The following is a 23777-nucleotide window of genomic DNA, read 5'->3' as shown; positions in this document are numbered from 1 at the left end:
TGTAAACATCTTTTTTTTTTGCATCCTTTTTTTTTTTCCCCAACCTGAGACTTTGACCACAGCTGGAATGTGATTACATTTATGCAGAAGGATGAAGAAGGGGTCATGGAAGAGTAAATTCATTATTTCTCCTAGGCTTTTGTTTTCTGTCCCCTCTTCCAGGACCTCTCACATGGGATAGTGGCAGAGCTTACACAGGTCAGGAACAGGTGTACGGCTGATAAGGAGAAAGGTGTCTCTGAAAAAAGCAATTTATCCTCCTCATGGGACTCATCCTCTATTTTACAGTTACCACTCATCAAATGGATTGTTTTCTTTGCTGGCCTGTAAGCTCCTCCAGGCCAGCATCATGTCTATGTCTCTTTCCAGAAATAAAATTCGGACCAATGAATGACAGTTGATGGACATCAGATTTCTGATCAGTGTAAAAGAAGAGGCTCCTAGGACTTCCTTTGTGGTCCAGTGGTCCCTGCTTCCACTGCAGAGGTGAGGGTTCAGTCCCCATTTGAGAAAATTCCACATGCTGTGGAGTGAGGCCAAAATAATTAATTAAAAAAGGAGGCTCCTCTCAATTAGAGGATAATGAGCTCCACATAATTGGAGATACTCAAGCTAAAGTTGATGTTCACGTGTTGAGGATATTACAGATGAGATTCCTTCTGCTCTCCAGGGGAGACTTGGTTCCAGGTGTGTGGTTGCTGGCAGCTTGTATCTAAGGGACTGAGCAGGTCTAAGAACTCTTTCTCTGGTTCAAATAGAGGACGGTGGGTTGACATGGGTCAGAGTTATTTAAGAGTAGGTGTTCATGTATCAGACAAATGGGTCAGAGTTCTTGGATTGTGGAGACTGTTCTGTTAGCATCAGTGTTTGCAAAACATCAGCGCCCTGTGTTCCATTGAAATTGATGAAGGTTATGATGGATACAGTGTAAGACCCCCAAATCACCCTTAAGTGTGATAATCAGGGTAAAAGTCGGAGGCCTAGGACTCTTGCCCTTAGTATGTGCCTTGATAAAGGCACCTACTCTCTCCATGACGCTCTTGCCACATTTCTTTGTAATATGGCCAATATCACTTGGTCTCCATGTAACCCAAGAGGAAGACAGAAACCTACATAAGGTTAAGGGCTGCCTTCTATATCTGGGGCAAGGAGTGTTTGCTTGGCTACCTGTGGTAAGGCCCAGATCACTACTGGGATCTTACCTATTTGACTAGAACAAGGTTTCATAATCAGGGTTTCATAGATAGGCTTCCTGGATCCAAAAATCTCCTGAAACTGTGTTCAAGTTTGTGTGCCTGTACGCATTTCCCTGGAGAGAAAAGTGCATACTTTTATGGGATCTTCAGTAGGGATCTTGACCTCAAAATATTTAGAACCATTTACCTTCATAGTTACTATCTGCTTAGCAGTCAAATTGAAAATATCCCTGGGAGATGTGATCATTTACACTCTGGCATTAATGAAAAAAAATGTGAGAGTTTCATAACAGGATTAGGATGAGCTAGCTAGATGGGATGTTCTTGTTTTGTAAGTAAAGAGGGAACATTTATGTTCAGAGTGAAAGGGGAATTTGGGGAAAATGAAGAAGCTGTGCCCTCTACCACATCCAACTTCTCTGTCCATCAGATAACGTTACCCAGACCAGACCCCAGAACAGAGTCTCATTTATCTGAAAGTGCTATGTGTAGCACCATGCAAGTCTCAAGTGGCGCCTGATTTCTGTTCTCAGACTGATTATTTAACACCTCCCAAGGGCGTCTCCACGATACCATCGCAGGAGGTAACGGTGTACCTCTTGGCCCTGGGGAGCCTGCCAAGCTCATCTGTAGTATCCGGGAGTTTGAGTCTCAGTCAGCACCTGGAGGAAAGGCGTGCCCACCCACCCACGTGTAGGGGGGCGGTGATGGGATGTGGCGGCTTTGATGGGTTCAGCAGAGTCCAGATCTGCGAGTCTCGAGTTCCAGTTTCTGCCTTTTCTGAGCTTATTGACCTGAGGCAGGTCACTGTCACCTCTGAGCCTCAGTTTTTCCATCTGTAAAATGAGAAGGCTGCAAGACGCGGGTCCACTCAGAAGCCATCTCGGCCTTTAAGGTGCTGCCCCTTTAAGGAGGGCGGGGTAGCGGAGAAGGTAGCCGCGCCCCCTTCCTCTCCTCGCGGAGCCCTCCAGACCACCTGTCTCCGGCCTCGCCCCGCCCCCTAGGGGAGGGGCGGGAGCAAAGGGGGCGGGGAAGGAAGACTGGGTTTACCTTGCGGGGCGGGCGCGCGGCGCATGCGCACGGCCGGACAGGTCCGCGGCGCTCACTTCCTGGCATTCCCCCCTCCCCCTCCTCGCCGTTACCCTGTACATCCGGGTCATTTGCCCTCCCCGCTCGGAGGAGCCACTGCCGCCGCTGCCGCCGCCGCCTGGCTCGTCGCGGCTCCGCCACAGGGGCAGGTGCGGAGGGCTTCCCGGTCCGGCCGCAGCCGCCGTCGCTGCCCCGCTCCGGGCCCGGGGCTCCCCCTAGCGCCGCTGAGGAGCCGCCGCCGCGGCTCAAGGAGGGCGGAGGAACGGGGCTGAGAGAGAGCGCCTGGAGGCTCGCGCGGAGGGTGAGTGGTTTATTTTTTTCCTCTTTTCCCCGCTTCTCTCACACCCCTGGCTCGTCTCTCCGCGACCCCATTTTGGCGGAGAGGCGGGCGCGGTGGGCCCGGCGCGGGGCTTCCTCAGTCCCCCCCCCCCCCCGTCGCCGGGGGCCCGCCCCGGCGCCCACCCCTGGCGCTGCGGCGGCATCTCCGCTGGCGCTCCGGGCCCTTCCTCCGCGCCCCGGGCCGCCCCGGCGCTCATTCATTCGGCTCTGCCTTTCTCCGCCCCTGCCTCCTTCCCCTCGCGTCTCCCCGCGCGTGCTCGCCGCCCCCTCCCGTGCCCAGTCCTGCCTCCGCCCGTGGCCTTTGGCTCCGGGCGCTTCCCCTCCCGCGTCTACGGTCGCCCCCCGACCCGGAGCTCCCACGTCCTTCCCTCCCAGCGGCCGCCTTCCCTCCCGGTGCCGATCCCCGGATCCACACCCCCTTCTCCCTCGGACTCCGCCATGCCTCGCCCGGACACGCGGCCCTCCTGGTCCCCTGCCTTGAACTTGGTGCCCCGACCGCTTCCACCTGTGCCACGATACCGTCCGATTCAGGTGCTGCATGGACCGCAGATCCTTAGCATTTAAAGTCCCGGTTCTCGGTCCTAGGGTGTGGTCTTAAGCTGTGTTTCCAAAACACACGTTTCTACTATAATTATCCAAATGCATGACTGTCAAACTGTAGTGGACTTGGCACTTGCTCTGTGTGTGTGTGTGTGTGTGTGTTGTCCTCATGGTTATTCTGGGTCACACCAAATATCTCTCTTTTTTTTTTTCCTGGAGGAGTGTGTGATTGATTTGCTCTGAATGTAAAATTTGGCCGAAGATTGTTACTCTTCAACTCCTCCACATTCCTTCTCCCGCTGTTCCATGACTGATTTGCAACATTACCTGTTAATACTGTTTGTTGGTGAAGCTTCTTCTCGGCTCATCTGTCACCAGCAGTTACTGAATGTCCCCCAGTGTGCAGAAAGAATACTGATGAAATGCCTGAATTCTTGCAGTGCTACAAAATGCCATTCTGGAGAAGACAAAGATTTGGGGCATTTGTTTTCACTTTTTCTCCCCTCCCTCCTGTAAATGTACTGAGTTTGAAATCTTTTTACTCCTTCATGTGTAATGTGGAGAATGTGTATCAGTTGTGTGTTCTTATAGTTGCCGTTTGGAAGACTGACATTCCAGAGGAGTGTTTTGTACTGCTCAAGGAATTTCAGTCACTTGGGTGTTCAGAGACTTATTGCAGATCGTTTTAGACTAATGTATCAAGAAAAATAAACGGATCCTTTTAATTCTTTAATTACACTTAATAATAGAAACAGAAGCTCTGTGTCTGGAACAACTTGGTAATTGGGGCTTATTTGATAGCCTGTTTGTAAAGTGTTGCAGTTAACTAAAACTGCCTGATTCAGCATTCATAAAATGAAATGACAGCGGTTTTTCTAATGTGACATTCATAGTTCATAATAATGAACTCCAAGGAAGGTACTTAATCCTGAAGTGCACCTTCCTGCGTGTCAGTTTGATACAATTGCTGTCAATATTAAAAGCATTTGTCTTAACAGCCCTTTCTTCTGGAGAGGTAGGTACTAAAAAGGTGGTTGGCTGTTTGTCCACTTTCAGGTTTTGGATAATCACTTGAAGCACTAAGATTACTTAACTTGGAGTCAAGATTGCATTTTTTTTTTGGCAGAGCAAATTTGCTGGGTAATATATATGTTAAATTCTTTAAAACTTTAACAGGTACCTACTTGAGAAAAAACTTGTTTTGTAAAATGTAGGATAACAAGTATGAATTCTAGATTGTTTGATAATTGCATTAAGGCTAGATTTTTCTCTCCTAAGAAAAAATGGTTGATCAAAGGAAGGCATGATTAGTAAATTGACCCTAGTCACCCCAGCAAAAATTCAGTTTCAGATGCTGAGTGAAACTGAGTGAATGTACTTTATTTCTGATAGATTACAAGTGACATGTAACAGCTAACTTAAGATTTTCTCTAAACTTTCTCCTTCAAATGGGTGAAAAATAGTGTCATTCTTGAGGTTATTTGACTCATTTAAAGTGGTCATTTACCTTTACTTAGTAATTGAGCAGTAGAGACGGATGCCTATTTCATTTAATCCTAGTCTCCTCGGGGAAAATACTGTGCTGTCACTTTTATGAGGTTACTTAACTCATTAACTATTGATGCACTCCACGGTTAGAACATATAATTTACTCTTTTCACTGTTTAAGGAAAACAAAATTTCACAAACATTTAATCACAGTGTTGGTGGCCCCACTGTTACTGTGGTCTTGCCTTTCTGTTACTATGTAACAGGGTTTAGCACAGTGCCTGCCCCTGCACAGCTGATATGCAGTCAGTGTTCTGACTAATTGAATGAATGGCAGGTTTGCAACAGTTAGACTGTAACATTTTGTAATTATGTAGCAAAAGTTTTAGAGAAAGATGTTGATTGCTCTCAGATGCAATTTTCTCGGGTAACTTATAAGTTTTGAGAATTGCTATATATAATTATTTTAAACTGCTTTGAAATCTTTCGGGAGAAACTACAATAGACATGTCAGTTTGTGATATGCTTTAGTTCCCTGAAGGGATATGTTCACTGAAAATGGATATTTGATGTATGTATCTTGTCAACATTCATGACCAATGGTAATTCAGATAATTTCTTGTATATTTAAAGTTTCTAAAAATCAGTGTAAAAATTCTTGAGTGTGTAAGTTCATCCTATATTATAATCAGTTCACTAAATAAGGTTAATTTTCAAGGAGCATTTTTTCATATAGTAGAAAATAATGAATCTGATAATGTGGCAATGTTTACTTAATGTTTCAGTGGTGGTGATAATGATGTTAATAGTAACTAACACGTAGCTAGTGTGTGCTACTTGCCAGGCAGTGTTGTAAGACATTTAATCTCTACAGCACCCTAATTCTAATAGGTGATGGTATTATAGACTAGGAAGCTAAGGTTAGGTAACTGAAGGGACACAGAGACAGAGGACTGGGTCTCCGCTCCTAATTGTTACTCTGTAATAGTGAACACCTCTGTGCCACGTTCTCTATACAACTGTGCAAGGTGTAGGTTAATTCCTAGTTAATTCTTAAGTAGCATTAGCAAAGTAAGGCTCAAGCTGCTTAGGTTACTTGTCCAAGTACTTGCCCAAGTAGGATCAAGAAGGCTGGCATTTCAATGCAGGCCTTTGTGACTTGTAGTCTTCACTAAAATTATTTCAGAGTACTGATTTGAGGTCCTGTATTTTACGTTATATATTTAGAAGGCATACTTAAAACAGCAAGTCTCCAAACGTTTTTCACCTGCCACACAGGATGGATAATGTTCACTCTTCTCTACTGTCTGTGAGCATATATGTTACATGTCAGTTGCTCAGTCGTGTCTGACTCTTTTCAACCTCATGGACTATAGCCCACCAGGCTCCTCTATCCATGGGATTCTCCAGCCCACCAGGCTTCTCTGTCCATGGGATTCTCCAGGCAAGAATACTGGTGTGGGTTGCCATTCCCTTCTCCAGGGGATCTTCCCGACTCAGGGATCCAACCCAGGTCCCCTGCACTGCAGGCAGATTGTTTATGGTCTGAGTTACTGTGGGCATATACAGGATTATAATTTCCTGTCCACTGGCTGTAGCTTCACCCCTCTCCCATTCACACAAGTATACTGGAATGCAAATGAGTGACATTTGTAAAATTTTATAAACAAGGAAATCATTCTTAGAATTTTGATCCTTTAACTGTAAGCCATTTCTTGTGACATGCCCCACATCCTGATTGTGGTACGTACCATGGGTGAGAATGACTGTTTTCAAAGACACTGGGCGATTTTATTTCAGTAGAAGACCTAATGCAGAGATGTATTTTAGTAGCTGTTTTAGTTTGTTTTGGAAAGGTGATGCCCCGGTGCTGTTGTGTACAGCGCTCTGAAGCTTTCGGTCCTCTAACAGTCACTTTCTGCCTGTGAGTGATCTCTACCGGATGTGTTCTAGTCAGTGCATTATGTCAGCTCTGTGCTAAGTCTAAACTGATAGACACCTTTCACTGTGTCTGTCTACACTGTGCCCCCAAATCCTTGTCTTAGTCATAAATTGGCATGTTCTCAGATAATCCAAATTGCACTGAATACTGAGGTCAGTTTCAGAAAACACCAGAAAAGAATATTCCCAGATATTATTACTTGGGATTGTTGTTGCTCTTCAGTCGCTGAGTTGTGTGTGACTCTGTGGCCCCTGGGACTGCAGCTCGCCAGGCTTCCCTGCCCTTCCCGTCTCTCCTGGAGTTGGCGTAGACGGCTGTCCACTGGGTCGGTGATGCTGTCCAGCCGCCTCACGCTCTGCTGTCCCCTTCTGCCTGTGGACTCAGTCTTTCCAGCATCAGCGTCTTTTCCAGTGAACCAGCTCTTCGCATCAGGTGGCCAACGCATTGGAGCTTCCAATAGGTTAACCCTAACCCTGTTAAGCTTCAGTCATTCCAGTGAATATTCATGGTTGATTTCCTTTAAGATGAACTGATTTGATCTCCTTGCTTTCCAAGGGACTCTCAAGAGTCTTCTCCAGCACCACAATTCCAAAGCATCCATTCTCCAGCACTCAGCTTTCTTTATGGTCCATCTCTCACATCTGTGCAATGGCTGTTGGAAAAACCATAACTTTGACTGTGTGGACCTTTGCTGGCAAAGTGATATCTCTGCTTTTTAACATGCTGTCTAGGTTTGTCATAGTTTTCCTTTCAAAGAACAAGTGTCTTTAATTTCATGCCTGCAGTTACCATCTGCAGTGATTTTGGAGCCCAGAAAAAGAAAATATCTGTCACTGTTTGCACTTTTCCCCCTATTTGCCATAAAGTGATGGGACTGGATGCTGTGATCTTAGTTTTTTGAATTTTGAGTTTTAAGCCAGCTTTTTCACTCTTCTCTTTCACCATTATCAAGATGCTCTTTAGTTCCTCTTTGCTTTTTGTCATTAGAATGGTATCATCTGCATATCTGAGATTGTTAATATATTTCTCTGCAGTCTGGACTCCAGCTTGTGATTCATCCAGCCCAGCATGTCATGTGATGTACTCTGCATATAAGTTAAATAAGCAGGGTGACAATATACAGCCTTGACATACTCCTTTCCCAATTTGGAACCAGTCCGTTGTTCCATGTCTGGTTCTGTTACTATTTGGCCTGCATACACATTTCTCAGGAGACAGGTAAGGTGGTCTAGTATTCCCGTCTCTAAGAATTTCCACAGTTTGTTGTGATTCACACAGTCAAAGGCTTTAGTATAGTTAGTGAAGCAGAAGTAGATGTTTTTCTGGAACGCTCTTGCTTTTTCTGTGATCCAGTGAATGTTGGCAATTTGATCTCTGGTTTCTTTGCCTTTTCTAAATCCACCTTGAACATTTGGAAGTTCTTGGTTCACGTACTGCTAAAGCCTAACTTGAAGGATTTTGAGCATCGCCTTGCTAGCAGTGTGAAATGAGCACAGTTGTACGTTAGTCTGAACATGCTTTGGCATTGCCCTTCTTTGGGATTGGAATGTTAACTGACCTTTTTCAGTCCTGTGGCCACTGCTGAGTTTTCCAAATTTGCTGGCATATTGAGTGCAGCACTTTAATAACATATCTTCTAGGATTTGAAAGAGCTCAGCTGGAATTCCATCACTTCCACTAGTTTTGTTTATAGCAATGCTTGCTGTATTTCTATATTTGGGATTGTTCATGACATTTTTCTGTTCTTAATGTGGGTAATGGAGAATTAAAGGCACTAATTTAAATGGAAACGGAGATCGGCTCCATCTTGAGGTGGACTTTTGTAGTTTGTTGACTTGGGCTCTTTTTTTGGCTACGCCACAGGGCTTGTGGGATCTGAGTTCCCCAACTGGGGATCAAACCCAGGCCATCAGCAGTGAAAGCCTGGAGTCCTAACCACTGGATGCCAGGGAGTTCTTGACTTGTTCTCTTATTGGTAGGGTCTCCAGGTAAAATTTTAGTATGTATGGACAAAAACATTTCATTTAAGTGCTGATTTGCTTTTTCCTGATAGTGTTAATATTCTTGGATCATCTGTAAGATATGAATAATACTATCCTTGCTACTTGCCTCCCAACACTGTTGTGAGATTTTTGTATTTATTTCAGTGCAGCATAATAGGGGAGGAAGAATGTAATTTTATTGAAGTGATGCATTTTTAAGTTGAATGATCATTAATATTTTTTTTGTTTTGTTTTGTTTTATTTCTTTGACACCTGGGACAGTACATGGTATATTATTGCTATTGATTACTCAAATAGTTATTGAGCACATAAGCAGGGTTATACTACAGTGAATAAAATGTTAGTGGTCCCTTTTTAACAGGAGAAGCAAAGACGGAGGAGAATAGACAGTATGAATTTAGTAGGTACCTAATCTTATGAGCTAGGATAAACACCCATCTTGTAATGCCATCTAAACTGAGATCTGAAGAGTGGACCATTAGTCAGTCTGGCAAGAGGAGAAACGCATGGACACAGGAAGGAGGAGAGGCCAAAGCCTGGAGATGAGAAGAATCCTGTGTGTCTCAGAAACAGCTGCTGGTTCTGTGTGGCAGTACTGCAGGGCATGAAGGAGATGTGGGAAAGGGGTGGACAGGAAGTGTGCTGTGAGGCTGGCTGACTGGGTCATGTTAACAGGTTCAGGGCAGTTTGGACCAAAGGCCACGGTAAGCCATTATAGGACTTTAAAGGGGGTGAGAAATACTCATTTATCTTATCAAAAGATTGTTCTCAAAACTTTTGGAGAATGGAATGAAGGTAAAGTAAGACTGAATATAGTTGAGCAAGTTCAGAGGGTTTTGCTAAAGTCCATGAAAGAACTGATAGTGATCAGTGCTCAAGTACTGACAGGGGATGGTCTGGCAATACAGGGTTTATGGATGTGGGCTCCCTTGGGCCCATAACTTTGTGTCCAGTGGTAAAGTAGAGGATGAGTTTCCCCAGAGGGCTCTCCACCTCTTTTTCAGGTAAAGTTGAGATGTTGTGGAGCTAAGGCAATCCAGATATATTCTCAAATACACATTTTCAGTTGACTCTGCATATTCGTAGTCGTTGAGTACGAGCTGACCCACGCCAGAGTAGAAGCATCAGACTGGAGCTTACGAGGCCTCCCTGAGTCAGGCTGTCAGTTTCCACAGGAGCCCAGCAGCCAGCTGCTCAACAAAAGCAGTGGGCCTGATAGCTGTTCAGGGAGGCGGAAGAGTCCTTCCGCCCAGGGGCACTCCAGGTGGCACCTTTATCAGAGGCTCCAGTCAGTAAAATCATGAGTCACAGAGACTTGTCACCAGAAATGGTTCTTAGGGCTGTGGAGCCCCAAAGGTGCTAGCACTTTGCTGCATGCAACCCTTCCTGATTGGGAGAGTCCCCTCTGGGACTTACAGGATGGGGAAGTTCATCTGTACCGTAGGATGGATGTAGAGGCAACAACAGGAGGACTTTGAATTGGGCCCAGAGAGCCTCAGCCACAAGTCACTGCATTTCCCTTCCCTACTGTAAATGCTGCCCACACCCCTACTCACTGAATCTGGGTGTGGGGTGAGATCGGAGAGTGACCACGTCGGTGTCTGTATCCAAGAGAGCCGCCAGCTTCTGAGGGGTATGTGTGGTTTTCTGGGGTCAGGGAGACCTCAGCCCTATCCCTTGTTATTTTCCTCTGTAAAGCAGAGGAGTTTGGGAGGAGGAATAGAGAGGAGAGAGAAGGGGGCATGTAGCAGAGAGCAACTCTGTACCAGTAGTCAAGGCTTTGCGTTCACTTTTGGTCATTTCCTTGTAATTCTGCCAAAGGAACTTCTTTTCGGTCCATCATCCAAAGCTCTTTATTTTCAGCAAGGTAGTCTTTACTTACACAGTCTGTTTTAGCTTTGGGGACTCTGACTCAGCAGTCACAGCTATTCACCTGGAGACACAGGACTTGTTTGCCCATTGTCATGACATCCCTTCCTCTGCCAGCCCAGGGGAGAGTGAGCAACAACCAAGTCATCATTTCAGTGCCCGATTTCGATCCCGCTGCTCACTGCCCAGTTCTAAACATGAATCCAACTCCTTTCGTTAACAGGACAGTGGATTCTCACTCCTGCCTTCTCTCCACCCACCACTAGAATCACTCTCAGATTCCAGTGTGTCTTCTCATTTCCCAGAACTCTGCCCTCAGGGACCTTTATCCTCTCTCTGAGTCCTGGCTCTGTCAGTATCCCATTCATGTTGCCAAGACTGTCCGGAACCATGACGACCTGAGATCTTATCCTGTTTGCAGGCTCGTAAGTTTCCCTGCCACATCTTCATGGATGCTGGTAGAAGACGGGAGTCTCCTGTGTACGAGCTGAAGGCTGGTTGATTCCTCTCAGGAATACTGCTAGCAGTAGCCAGAGCGTCAGCATTTGTAATCTCATAATTTCCTGATCCTCGGGTACCAATAGTGGCCCGTGTTAATGGAGAGAAGCCCTTCATCTAGGGAACCCACATCTTTTGTCGTGAGCAGTAAGCATGCCTGTCCTTTGCTCTAGAGGCAGTCACTGTCTTTATCTCTCAAGGCTGTTTGCTCCACAGATGTCCTTAAAAATATGGTCCAGAGCAAAAAGACAGTGAGTACCTCTGCTTGCAGCACGTTGAAAACACAGGCCTATAGAAAATTGTTTCCCAATATATGTAAATTGCATTTCAGTAAATCTGACTTTAGAGAGGTAGCTGACATGTAGTAAGAACACAATATGTATATTTGTTGCTGTTCATTTGCTTGACCTGTTTTTGAGGGCAAACCGCTATGCAATGACTTTCATGGTTAATTTCCCCCAAGGTAAGTTGCTAACCAATAACATTTACTTAAAAGTAATGTGTAACATGTTCAGATACCTTTTGATTTGGGGGAAAAAATTACTTGTGATCTTTAAGGATTTCAGGAATGTTAAAGTGAAATGTGAGAAAACTGTTGTAGATTGATGCAGGGAGTGGGGTTACTTGGCTTTTGTTTATATCAAATTGTATTACAGTTCAGTTCAGTCACTCAGTTGTGTCTAACTCTTGGCGACTCCATGGACTGCAGCACACCAGGCCTTCCTGTCCATTACAAACTCCCAGAGCTTGCTCGAACTCATGTCCATTGAGTCAGTGATGCCATCCAACCATCTCATCCTCTGTTATCCTCTTCTCCTCCTGCCTTCAATCTTTCCCAGCATCAAGATCTTTTGCAGTGAGCCAGTTCTTTGTATCAGGTGGCCAAAGTATCAGAGCTTCAGCATCAGTCCTTCCAATGAATATTCAGGACTGATTTCCTTTAGGATGGACCGTTTGGATCTCCTTGCAGTCCAAGGGACTCTCAAGAGTCTTCTCCAACTCTACAGTTCAAAAGCATCAATTCTTCGGGGCTCAGCTTTCTTTATGGCCCAACTCTCACATCCATACATGACTACTGGAAAAACCATAGCTGTGACTAGATGGACCTTTGTCAGCAAAGTAATGTCTCTGCTTTTTAATATGCTGTATAGGTTGGTCATAGCTTTTCTTTCAAGGTGTAAGGTCTTTTAATTTCATGGCTGCAGTCACCATCTGCGGTGATTTTGGAGCCTGAGAAAATAAAGTCTGTCACTGTTTCCATTGTTTTCCTATCTATTTGCCATGAAGTGATGGGATACGATAATCTTAGTTTTTTGAATGTTGAGTTCTAAGCCAGCTTTTTCACTCTCCTCTTTCACTTTCATCAAGAGGCTCTTTAGTTCTTCTTCGCTTTCTGCTGCAAGGGTGGTGTATTTATTTTTTGTTTGTTTTTGTTAATATGTTCGATTTTTGAAAAGTGAAACCTTCCCTACGCCCCCCAACTGTATATGCTACTTCCACCCCCTGAATATCCTATGTGTGACAAATTCTGATGACATTTCCATCACTGATAGGGTTAGACAAAGTGGTATCACTAGCACTGATGTTATTTTATGTACTTGTTTTGTGCTTCTAGTGTGACAGAATGTTTGCTAAGAGCTTCACAAAATATTTGGAGCCCAAAGAATCTGTCCACAGTGGGGGAGACCTGGGTTCATTTGCTGGGTTGGGAAGATCCCCTGGAGAAGGGAAAGGTTACCCACTCCAGTATCCTGGCCTGGAGAATTCCATGGACTATATAGTCCATGGGGTTGCAAAGAGTCAGACACGACTGAGCAACTTGCACACACAGTCACAAATATTATTAAGTGAAAGTGCAAGTTGCTCAGTCGTGTCCAACTCTTTGCAACCCCAAGGACTGTATGGAATTCTCTAGGCCAGAATACTGGAGTGGGTAGCCTTTCCCTTCTCCAGGGGATCTTCCCAACCCAGGGATTGAACCCAGATCTCCCGCATTGCAGGCAGATTCTTTACCAGCTGAGCCACAAGGGAAGCCCAAATATTATTAAACTTAATTTTAAAAACCTCCCCCAAAACCGAGTCGTAGGTGATCTTCACTATCACGGATGAAGAAACGGAGGATCTGAGAGGTAGATATGATTGCTTAAGAACACACAGCCAGAAAAAGTTGAAGTTTGGCTTGAAGCGCAGCCCTGTAATTATGTTCTTACTCCCTGCCAGGTTGGGTCGCAAACACAGTGTTTGTAAGTGAGGCTTCCTTTTCTTTAGATTTTGAGATAGTGTAGTTATAGGAGAGTGAGAGGCTAGTTAGTTAGTTGGAGAGAGGCTTAAACTTACAGTTTTCATATTTGTTTTGTTGTTAAGTAGTAGGGCTCCATTTTATCAACTTGGAATTTGTAAGTTGTCCTTTTCAGTTATTTTCTGTAAACAAGCATTCTTGTGGAGTACTGAAAGCTGATTTTCCTTGCTGAAGATTGTTACATTTGAACTTCTTCTGATTTAAATATTTAATGTGTTCTGATATTAAGTAAGTATATTTACCAAGTTGTTTTTGAAAGTACAGAGAAATCAGCTTCATGTATTCCATTCGTTTGCCTTAAAGTATACATGAATTTAGACTTGGAAATGTAAAATAATCTGCTAGTTATGTTGGCACTAGTTCTGAGTTCCTACTGGGTACAAGTAGGTTGATGCCTAAAACTGAGAGGCTGAAGTGTTTTGGAAATAGTCTTCGGTTAGCGGGACTTCCTGTATTAAAATGTGAGTGTAGTTAAACTAAAGCTGCTTCTTTTTGTTTATAGAGCAGTGTGTTGAAGCGATAGTCACAGTATGTGGCCTGGGGTTGGCAGCCTCTGAGGTGGGTGCGCCTCAGTCCATTGCAGTGTGTGTCGTGGTGACAGCTGGCCAGCGCTCGGGCTCTGATGCGTGTTCCTGGCCCTTCTTAGTCGGCTATTAGCATGCTTCATGTGTGTTTTTTAAGAACTTCATTTTAGCTGATGGTCAGTGTTCTTTCTTTACAAGCAACTTTAAAAAAAACACGATAGTGTTACCTTAGTTTTATTAAAATAAAATTTAGCTTTTTGAACCATTCTCAATTTGTCTAGCTTGGGTAGGTAGACAGCTTATGCATTTAAATAGTTTTTAAAAATATTTAAGCACTTCAAAATTTATTCCTAGTTTAGGTATACAAGCAAAGCTTTTTGTGAAGTCCTTTTACGGCCTCTGGTCTCTCAGACCCCTTCTGAGATCTTATTTGGGCCTAACAAGTGAGAGACGGAAAAACAGTTTTCCAAGAAGTGTGACTGGTTTATAGTATTACAGGAAACTGTCCTCAAGTTATAAAATATGGGTTAAACAGGTGCCCTAAGACAGTCTATCCCAGGCACTTGTTACCCCCTTGAAGCAAGGTCACATTTTTTGTACATCAGGGCTTCTTAACTAATTCACTGTGCCTAATCTTTATACACACTCTTTTCCCTCACCTTCTGTAAAATGGGAACTCTTAAGTGACCTTGTCATGAGTTAGTTGAGGATACTGGAAAAGACTGCTTGGAACTATTTGGTGAAAGTTCTTGACTTAATAAGGAAAGAAAGAAAAACTCGTCTTCTGAGGTTGCTGAGATCTAAGATAAGAGCAAATCTGCCTGTGAAATTGTGAAGAAGGAAAAAGAAGTTTATGCTGTTTTGCTGTCACACCTCAAACTGCAAAAGTTACGACCACGGTGTATAAGTTCTTAGGGAAGATGGGAAAAGGGTTAAATTTATACAGTAAGATACTGTGAGAGAGACAACATGCCTGTAACTTTTATTACAGTATGTCGTTGTGATTGTTTTATGATTAATTGTTATTGTTGATCTCTTACTGTGCCTAATTTATAAATTAAACTTTATCATAGGTATGTGTATATAGGGAAAAACATGGGTGTATGTAGGTTTTATGTATGAGGTTTATGTATGGATGGTTTTTTATGTATGAGGTTTTATGTATATATGAGGTTTCAGGCCTCTCTTGGGAGTCTTGGAGCATCTCCCCCTTCGATAAGGGGAGACTGCTCTACCTACTTTTTATCTCTATAGATTTTCCTCTTCTGGACATTTCTTGTAAGTGAAACCATATAATACATGCTTTTCTGTTTGTCTGACTTTCTTCGCTTAACATGATGCTTTTGAAGACCGTTTGTGTTTTTGAGTACAGCTAACTTTTGAACTATGTAGCTGACCCTCTGCACAATTGAGAATCTGTAACTTTACAGTCTGCCCTCTGTATCTTCAGTTCTGCATTCTTAGGTTCAGCCAACCTCATTGTGTAGTACTTACTGTATTGCATATTTATTAGAAAAAAATCCATGTGTAAGTGGATCCATGCAGTTCAGACTCATTCAAGTGTCAGCTGCATGCACCAAGAATTCATTCCTTTTTGTTGCTGTGTAGTATTCCATTATATGGATACACTACTTTTTTTAATCCATTTACAAGTTGATGGACATTTGGATTGTTTCTACTTTTTGGTCACTGTGAATAATGCTGCTATGAACATCTGTGTGACTGTATGTGTTCACGTCTTTTGGGTAGATGCCTAGGAATGGAATTGCTGGGTCATGGTAAATTTGTGTTTAATTTTTTATTTTTGAAACTTCTATCTAGACTACCACATGAGAGTTTCAGTTTCTCCAAATCCTCCCAGCACTTTTCATTGTCTTTTTGGATTATAACAATTTTATTAGTTAGTGTGAAGTGATACTTTACAGTGGTTTGGATTTCCATTTCCTTAATGACTAATGTTGAACATCTTTTTAAAACCATTTTTTATCTTTTATGTGAGATGTTTATCACATCTTTTGCCCATTTTTTAATTGGATTGTCTGAGTTGTAAGGATTCTTTACATAGTCTGGATCCCAGTTCTTTATTGAATACATGATTTGTAAGTATTTTCTCCCAGTCAATGGGACAAAAAAACAAAGAAAAATTGTCTTTTTATTTTTTTCATTGTCTCTTTTGAGTTGCAAGGGTTATGAGTTTTAACAGAGTCATTTTCTCTTTTCTTTTTAGATTTGTGTTTTTGGTGCTGCGCCCAAGAAATCTTTGCCCAATCCAGGGTCATGAGATTTACTCTGTTTTCTTCTAAAAGTTTTTTTTTTTTTTTAATAGTTTTAGCTCTTAGATTTAGGTCTTTGATCCATTTTATATTAACTTTTGTGTATAGTGTGAGGAAGATGTCTAAATTCATCTTTTTGTATATCACTATCCAGTTGTCTCAGCACTATTTGTTGATGAGACTATCCTTTCCCCCTGTTGAATTGCCTTGGTGTTTTTGTTGGTTATTAATTGGCCATAGATATATGGCTTTATTTCTGGACTCTCATTTCTGTTTCATCGGTCTGCATGTCTCTCCTTCTGCCAGTACCACATATTTTGATTACTGTAGGTTTTCATGCCATAATAATATAGCATTCTTCTTGTAAAAAAATAAACACTGTTAAATATTGAAACTATATAGAAAAGTAAAAGAAGAATGTAGAAATCATCATCTGAGTGGTCACTGTTTTGGTGAACGTGTCTCCAGACACCTCTGCACATACATGCATGTTGTATGAGTGCACACACACCCTCTGCAATTATACATAGAGACGTGTCAGTATTTGCCCACACTCCTTGTTCTTGTGTACTTTCTGAGTGAATGCCTCTATTGTCAACTTCAGGAGAGAAATGATTATTTTTCTTCCTTCAGGCACTTTTTAAATTCTGTGAGTTTTTACTGACATAAACTTCTGAGAAGAGTGAAGATGCTTTGGGCTAAGAACTATGAGTGTTGTTTTCTTGGTCTCATGTTAAATGGAATGTATTTCTCACTCATCTGCTGAAGGATGGCCTTCAAACAAAATTTTAAATGTGTGCTCTGTGAATGGATGGCAAATTATGTGTGAAACTTTGAGAAATTAATCCCCAGATCCAGCTTTAAATAAATTTAGTTTGCAGAAATCTCCTGTTAAGTATTAGGTAAACTTTTTGGCAGTTGTGACAGTGTGGAGCCAATAAATTACATGTGTCTGTGCAGTGCTAGTTGTGTTTGCAGTCATGTGGGGGCTGGTCCCTGCTGCAGGCTTGGTTTTTACTGAGTTATAGAGGAGTAGCATATTTGCGCTTTTGTCCTTGGTGATTTCAGCCTCGTAGACTTGATGAAGCTGGGTCCTTCGCTACTTTCAGTAGCCAAATTGGAGCTGACCAAATTCGTCTGAGTGTAGGTCCACTTCCATGATCAGAAACTCCTCTGACATTCACATTTTTTCTTGCAGTATGATTTTTCTATGATGAATACATGTTTTAAAGTCACATTTAGAGATGTTACAGATGTAGGAGACCATATAGATTATGCTTCATTTAAAAAGATTGAAGTTTAATTTTGGAAATAGGGAGCCATTAAAGAGGTTTTGACTTTGGAGAGTGACATAGACAGACAAGTTTCAAAAAGCCACCGCGCACATTGGTTGGTTCAGTGTAAATTTGGTGTTTGAAAATGTCATGCTTAGTCCATGGCCGTATCACCCTGAATGTGCCCAATCTCGTCTGAGAATGTCATGCTTAGGTTATGTGGGAAACTGGATCGCTCAATGAAATTATATAAATGAGTGCTTTTTTCATGATTTTTAAAAGTTAAAACTTGAAATAAGAAACTTTCAGATGACAACTAGACTCTACAGAATGAAAACCAGTTAGCAGTGACTAACTGGTGGGATTATAGATTTTTCTTCCTGCTTTTCGTTGAAATTTTAGAAAAAAATATTAACTATATTATGTAATAAGATGTTACAATGAAGCTCTTTTGTTCTGAGTTGAGCTCTAAGTCAGTAGATGCACATTTCTGAAATGAGTTGTAAGAACACAATGCAGGTCCCACAAGAGAAAGAGCCAGAAAACGGATCTTGTAACTTCTAACACCTATCCCATCTGTCGGTATATAAAGATTCAGGAAGTTGGAAATTGGAAGAGTTTTTGAACCAAGCGGTTGATGTGAGTTTCTTCTGACTCCCGCTCCCATCTCAGTGTTCCCCCCACCCCAAGTCTGGGGTGACTTGGAGAGCTTACTCAGCGATTGATTTGGTTCGTGGACACAGCGGGTTGATGTCTGTCTCTCGCATGCCTGGGTGAAGGAGAGGCTGTTTGCTCTGGCAGCACACGAAAAGGACCTGTGTGGGTCCTTGTTCTCTGGGGCGAGGGTTGCGTGGTTCCTGTGGATCCTGTGAGGGCCACCAGTGAGAGAAAGCCCGCTGGAACAAAGTGGTGTGGAGTGGAGCAGGGACTAGACGAGCATGCTGCATGTTCTCCATCAAGGAAATGCAGTGAGAGATCTCAAAGGGCTGGAGTGGCTGAGAGCGTCCCAGGATCCTGGAAGCAGTTCCTCACAGGTTGGCTTTATGCCCTTGTGAGCTAAGAGAGTGCCCATGTCCTACAGGGACCCTTAATTGCCTCACCCAGGGTTACTAAGGTGGAAGGAAGAGGGGTAAAGTGCAGTCCTCTAATAATGCCTGCTAGCCTGCTTTTGGAGAAGGAATTGACAGCCCACTCCAGTATTCTTGCCTGGGAAATCCTTGGACAAAGGAGCCTGGCAGGGTATATAGTCCATTGGGTCTCAGAGAGTAAGACACGACTTAGCGACTAAACAGCAGCCTGCCTTAGGCAGAGCCGGGCATAGGGGAGAAGCTGTAACCTTGAATGACAATTTTGACAATTATACGGTACTAAACAGGGTCTATCAGTTTCTAAGCTCAGTTTTTATAACTTGAAAATGACTAAAATCATAATAAAGGTTCGGGGCACTATCACCAAAGAATAACTTTATTATTATTTTTTTTTCCAAAGAATAACTTTAAAGGACAGCAATGAACAGAAAGTTACTTTATGGTTACATCCCACAGGTTCTGCTTGTTCGGGGTAATGGTTGCTGTTGTTTTTCTAATAAGAAAAATATCAGTGAAAACAAATTTTTATAAGAAGAATGTGCCCATTGAGACATTTGTTGGGGGTAAAACACTGCCTTTAGGGCCAGGCAGATCTGTACTTGAGTCAAATCAAAACCTTGTTAGCACTGACATGAGGTAAGTAAACCAGTTTTTTAGGTTAATTTCTGTCATTTACTTTTCATAAAAGGGGTAGCATCATCTGCTTTCTAGTGTTTTCCAAAGAGATTTTGGTCTATAGCAAAATTCATGGTACACATAGGTACTCACAAATATTACTAGTGCTCTTTCCTCCTCTGAAGCAGATGTTTCCTATAGCTTTAAATGTTCTTACTCCCCTTCACATATGTTTTACTTCCTCTAAATGTACTTCTTTAGCATACCAAATGGATTAGAGGATTTAAATGACTACTGGATACTACTATCAAGAATGTAAGAAGTGTGAGCTTTTAATATAGCTAAAAATTCAGTTTTGAATTGAATTGTGAAAACTTTTCAGAAACAGTGAAAAGTAGTTTTACTTATGTGTTAGTTTTTAGTGAGGAAGCATGAAGTAGGGATCTAGAGAAAAGGTAGACGCAGGTGGAGAATTGTTTTCATTACTGTTCTTGGAGCTTTCTTTGGCTGGGGGGTGCACTGACTTAGTTGCTCCTTGGCATGTGGGATCTTCCCAGGTCAGGTGTTGAACCCATGTCTCCTGTGTTGGCAGGCAGATTCTTTACCACTGAACCACCAGGGAAGCCCACGGTTTGGTTTTCATAAAGGAGAAAGAAGCCTTCTTACCCCAGGGAAAACACTTTGTAAAAACCAGTACCATTCTAGTGTTCCTATTTTCTCAAAACATGCATCAGTTTTCTTTTTCTGGAAAGCTATTTTAGTTTTTTATTTGATTGATACAGTTTAAAATGTTCTTGGTGTTTTGTCATTTCTTCTTTCTGGATGTTGTCATTTCTTCTTTCTGGATGTGCTTATACTTTAGCATTCAAATTTTGTACTTTGAAACTTAAAGTTTTTTTAGTTATTTTTAGTAATACAGGCACCTCTTAAATGTCTCAAAAAGCTGATTTATGTCACTTTTAATTTCATAAGATCTTTACAGTCTGCATCTCAGAGTTACATTTGTAACATAGTTAAGATGTGTTTATTTATAGGAATGGCTTTAAATTAGGAAGGAAGTTATAGTTAGGATTGTATTTGAGTCCAGAATATTCTTTATAATTCATTCAAGCATCTTAGGTTGCAGCTTGCAGAAACTGACAGGGTAATTTGGATGGAAAAGGAATGTATTGGGAGGCTGGCAAGTAACTGACAAAACTGGCAGAGAGACTAGGAATGCAGCCTCAAAAAGCCTGAGCAGTCGTCAAAGGAGGGCGAGCCCCAGGAAAGCCCGGCCCAGGCGATCGTCTGGTTGGGACGCCGGCTCTGGGCTCTTGCTGCTGCCAGTGATCCCTCAGGTGCCCCTCTCTGGATCGATCGGTCGGAAGCCATGGGGGTGGAGGTGCAGTGTTTGTGGGCTGGCCTTCCGTGACCCACACACTTGTGCTCATGTGACTCTCTGAGTTTCCATTTGGAGGCCCTTGACCTGGCACATTTAACATGAATGGAACTCTTGCTTTTTTTTGTTGACCCCAGTGGTAAAGAATCCGCCTGCCAATGCAGGAGACACAGGTTTGATCCCTGATTTGGGAAGATCCCCTGGAGGAGGAAATGGCAACCCATTCCAGTATTCTTGCCTGGGAAATCCCATGGATAGAGGAGCCTGGTGGGCTACAGTGCATGGGGTCCCAAAGAGTCGGACATGACTGGGCAGCTGGGCATGCACGCACCTGCTCCTTCCCACCCAGGCAGGCGGTCTGAGAAGTTGTTCTGTAGTTTGGATTTTTCTGTTTTATGTCTCCTTATAGATAGATTGAGGTACAGCATATTTGACAAGTATTTTATAGAGGGTTGTATTGAGAATGTCCCCATGTGTCACATCAGAAGGCATACAGTGATTGTCACATTTCTCGATTATACTGAGTTTGATCCCTCATTTGAAGTGGTGCTTACCAGCTTTTTCTGTTTGTTTTTTCAGTCTAAAATACGTACATAAAAATTACTGATGATATGAAAGTATTAATTACAGCAATTAATTATTGTGTTGCAATGATGCATTCATTTGGTTTGTGGATATTAACCTGTTAAATCATTTAAGGAGTTTAGAAAATAAAGATAGCACAGTACTAGCTTTTTTTTTCTCTGCATAGGTTGGAGAAGTTTTATTTTATTGATTTGTCTTCTTGTGTTTATACGAATGTTTGAGAGTAACACGCAGATACAGTGCTGTGAGCACTCTGAGCATGTACCACAAAATGGTGTGTGTATATGTTGACTCATTTCAGGCTATGGCAGTTCCTCTTTACTGCGTAATAGGCAACACGAGTATGCCAAAATGTGGAAATATTGATTATTTTCCACTTATATATCTCTGCAAAGCCTCTTGAAATTAGGAAAAACAGAATTCCATTAAGAAATTACCAGCTGTTTTGAGAAATTAAGCTGTATGATGTGATGCTTTTGTATTTGTGTGTATTGATGTTTTGTATCTGTTAAATCCGTTAGATATCATATGGCTTCTTTCATTCCTAAGAGAAAAGCTGTAAGATATGTAAGGTTTTGTTTTGTTTTTTTTAAAGAGAAGATACAGAAAAAAAAAATCAGTTTTATCTTAGGATGTGTAGCATGTTTGGACAGTGTTTTAAACATAAAGCTTTAAGACACACACACACACACACACACACACACACGCACACTTTGGTCATTAAAGACTAATTTTTAGAGTAGTGCATTTTTTCCCCTTATTCTTTGTTTATTCCAGTTTTATTGAGAAATAGTTGTCAGACATCACTGCATAAGTTTAAAGCATACTCCATGATGATTTGATTTCCATATATTGTGAAATAATTACAATAAAAGGTATGTGTCCTTTTTTGATATGTTCCCCCTTGTTGTAAGTTCAGACTTGAATAGTCAATATCTGAAATTAACTAAACTCTGCAATAAGTGGAAATAACATTAAAGTTTAAACATGCATAGCAAATAGGATAATAATTGTTGAAAAAATTGGCGTAGTGTTTGTTATTTAGTGTGACTGAAAAATCTTATCTATTGTTCTGTGGGATTCTTGATGTTGCCTCAGTCTCAGTTTAACAAAGCTTTTTCTTAAGGACTTTTACATGAATCTATTCTGTGCCCCTTATTAGGAATCAGGTGGATAGCATTTAAAATGCTTCTTTTAGACACAGATGTATAGAACAGTCTTTTGGACTCTGTGGGAGAAGGTGAGGGTGGGATGATTTGAGAGAATAGCATTGAAACATGTATATTACCATATGTGAAATAGATTGCCAGTCCAGGTTTGATGCATGAGACAGGGCGCTCAGGGCATCTAAAAAATATCTTTGGAAGTTGTTAGTGGTGGTAGTGTTTCTAAACATAAAAGGCAAAATCAAAGGTCATCACTTCTCTAGCTTTCTCTAACACTTTCCTCTAGGCATAATTCAATTACTTCATCTGTTTTCCTAAAGTATTTTATCCACAGAGCTCTATAGTGTAGCATTGTACTTAATTACACTGTATGGTCGTAATTTATTTACCTGCCTTCACAGACTGTGAGCTTCTTGAGGACAGGTCTTATATTACTCAGTATATACTCTGCCTTGCATGTGACAATCTGGTGTTGGAAGTCCTTTTCTAATCTTTGTCAAATTGCCATTGCTAAACAGGTTAGCATTATTTTTTTAAAGAAGATTGTGTGACAAAGCATTTTTTAATGATTTTGAAAAAATCTACGGTTTGATGGCTTCTTAGACAGATAGTTGTGAAGTAATATTACATGTCAGGCATACAGTATCTCTTCTGAGTGGTTATCTGCTTGCTGCAATTGAATTATTCTGTTAGCTTGGAAGAACCAATATCTATACAACCATGATGGCCACTTGAGAGTGTTCTATTTAACATCTTTTTTATTAATTTAAATAGGGGAAATAACAGGTTTTTCTAAATTTTACTAGTTAGCCCATTACTTTTTTTTTTTATGGTCTCTCCTTATCTCTCATTTTCCTAAAGAAATCTTTTTGGCAGAACAGCCAATCTTATGAGGCCATAACTCTAAATAAGTCGCATTTACTCAGGTCCCCTTAAATCATGTATCATGCTTGCTTAATTCACTCACTCGGCCAGCATTTACGCGTTGGAGGCTGCAGTGTGCCAGGCATCGTTCTTAGTGCAGAGATACAATAACAGTGAACAGGGGTTCAGTCCTGGAAGAGAGCCAGACATTACCACTAGTGATGTGACGTGTCATGGGGCCCATGAAAAAGGATTCTTGTGGAATTGTCTCTAAATTTCTATTGCAATTGTGATCTGTAACAGTGATGTAGTATGGGCAGAATTGTTAAGGACTTGTTACTTTGCACATATGCAGGTATCATTTCCACAGGAAGTCATTAGCCTCTTTCAGGATAAAGACTGGCTTATTTCTTCATATCTCAAGCACCGCTGGGGACACAATAAAGATTGAATCGACAAACAGAAACTCTAACCTCTGTTGCTGCTTAAACTCTTTGGACCTTGAAAACTGCAAGAACGGCAGTGACAGCATCTCTGCAGCGGGAGTGCTCTTGGCCTAATGTTGACAGGTTAAGATTGGGGAAAAGAGCCAGACAGTGGAATAAGTGCCCCTCGAACTTTATTTCTGGGTTGCTCAATTTCATGAATACACATTATAGTCCTTTCTATAGATGAAGAAATTGAAACTTTGGGAGATTTAAGATTCTTGCTTCAAGTTTAAAAGCTGAGATTTTCTTTCTGTCAAAT

The 23777-nt window shown here is 41.9% G+C and overlaps 1 protein-coding gene across 4 annotated transcripts in view; it reads left to right on the top strand.

The window, feature by feature from the left end:
• CYRIB (CYFIP related Rac1 interactor B) overlaps nucleotides 1–23777 on the top strand; it is a 148394-nt gene that overhangs the window by 59730 nt on the left and 64887 nt on the right. Inside the window, exon 1 of one of the 4 annotated variants that reach the window (XM_043484501.1) lies at nucleotides 2506–2586. The exons of the other annotated variants lie outside the window; for them this stretch is intronic. The gene's annotated coding sequence lies outside the window, so the exon portion shown is untranslated. Of the gene's footprint in view, nucleotides 1–2505; nucleotides 2587–23777 lie in introns of those variants that run through there. 4 annotated transcript variants of the gene reach the window in all.

The sequence above is a fragment of the Cervus canadensis genome, chromosome 12 (genome assembly GCF_019320065.1).
Source record: "Cervus canadensis isolate Bull #8, Minnesota chromosome 12, ASM1932006v1, whole genome shotgun sequence".
Classification (NCBI taxonomy): Eukaryota; Metazoa; Chordata; class Mammalia; order Artiodactyla; family Cervidae; genus Cervus; species Cervus canadensis.
The sequence above is the reverse complement of the archived record's forward strand: the minus strand, read 5'-3'. Positions and strand labels throughout refer to the sequence as shown.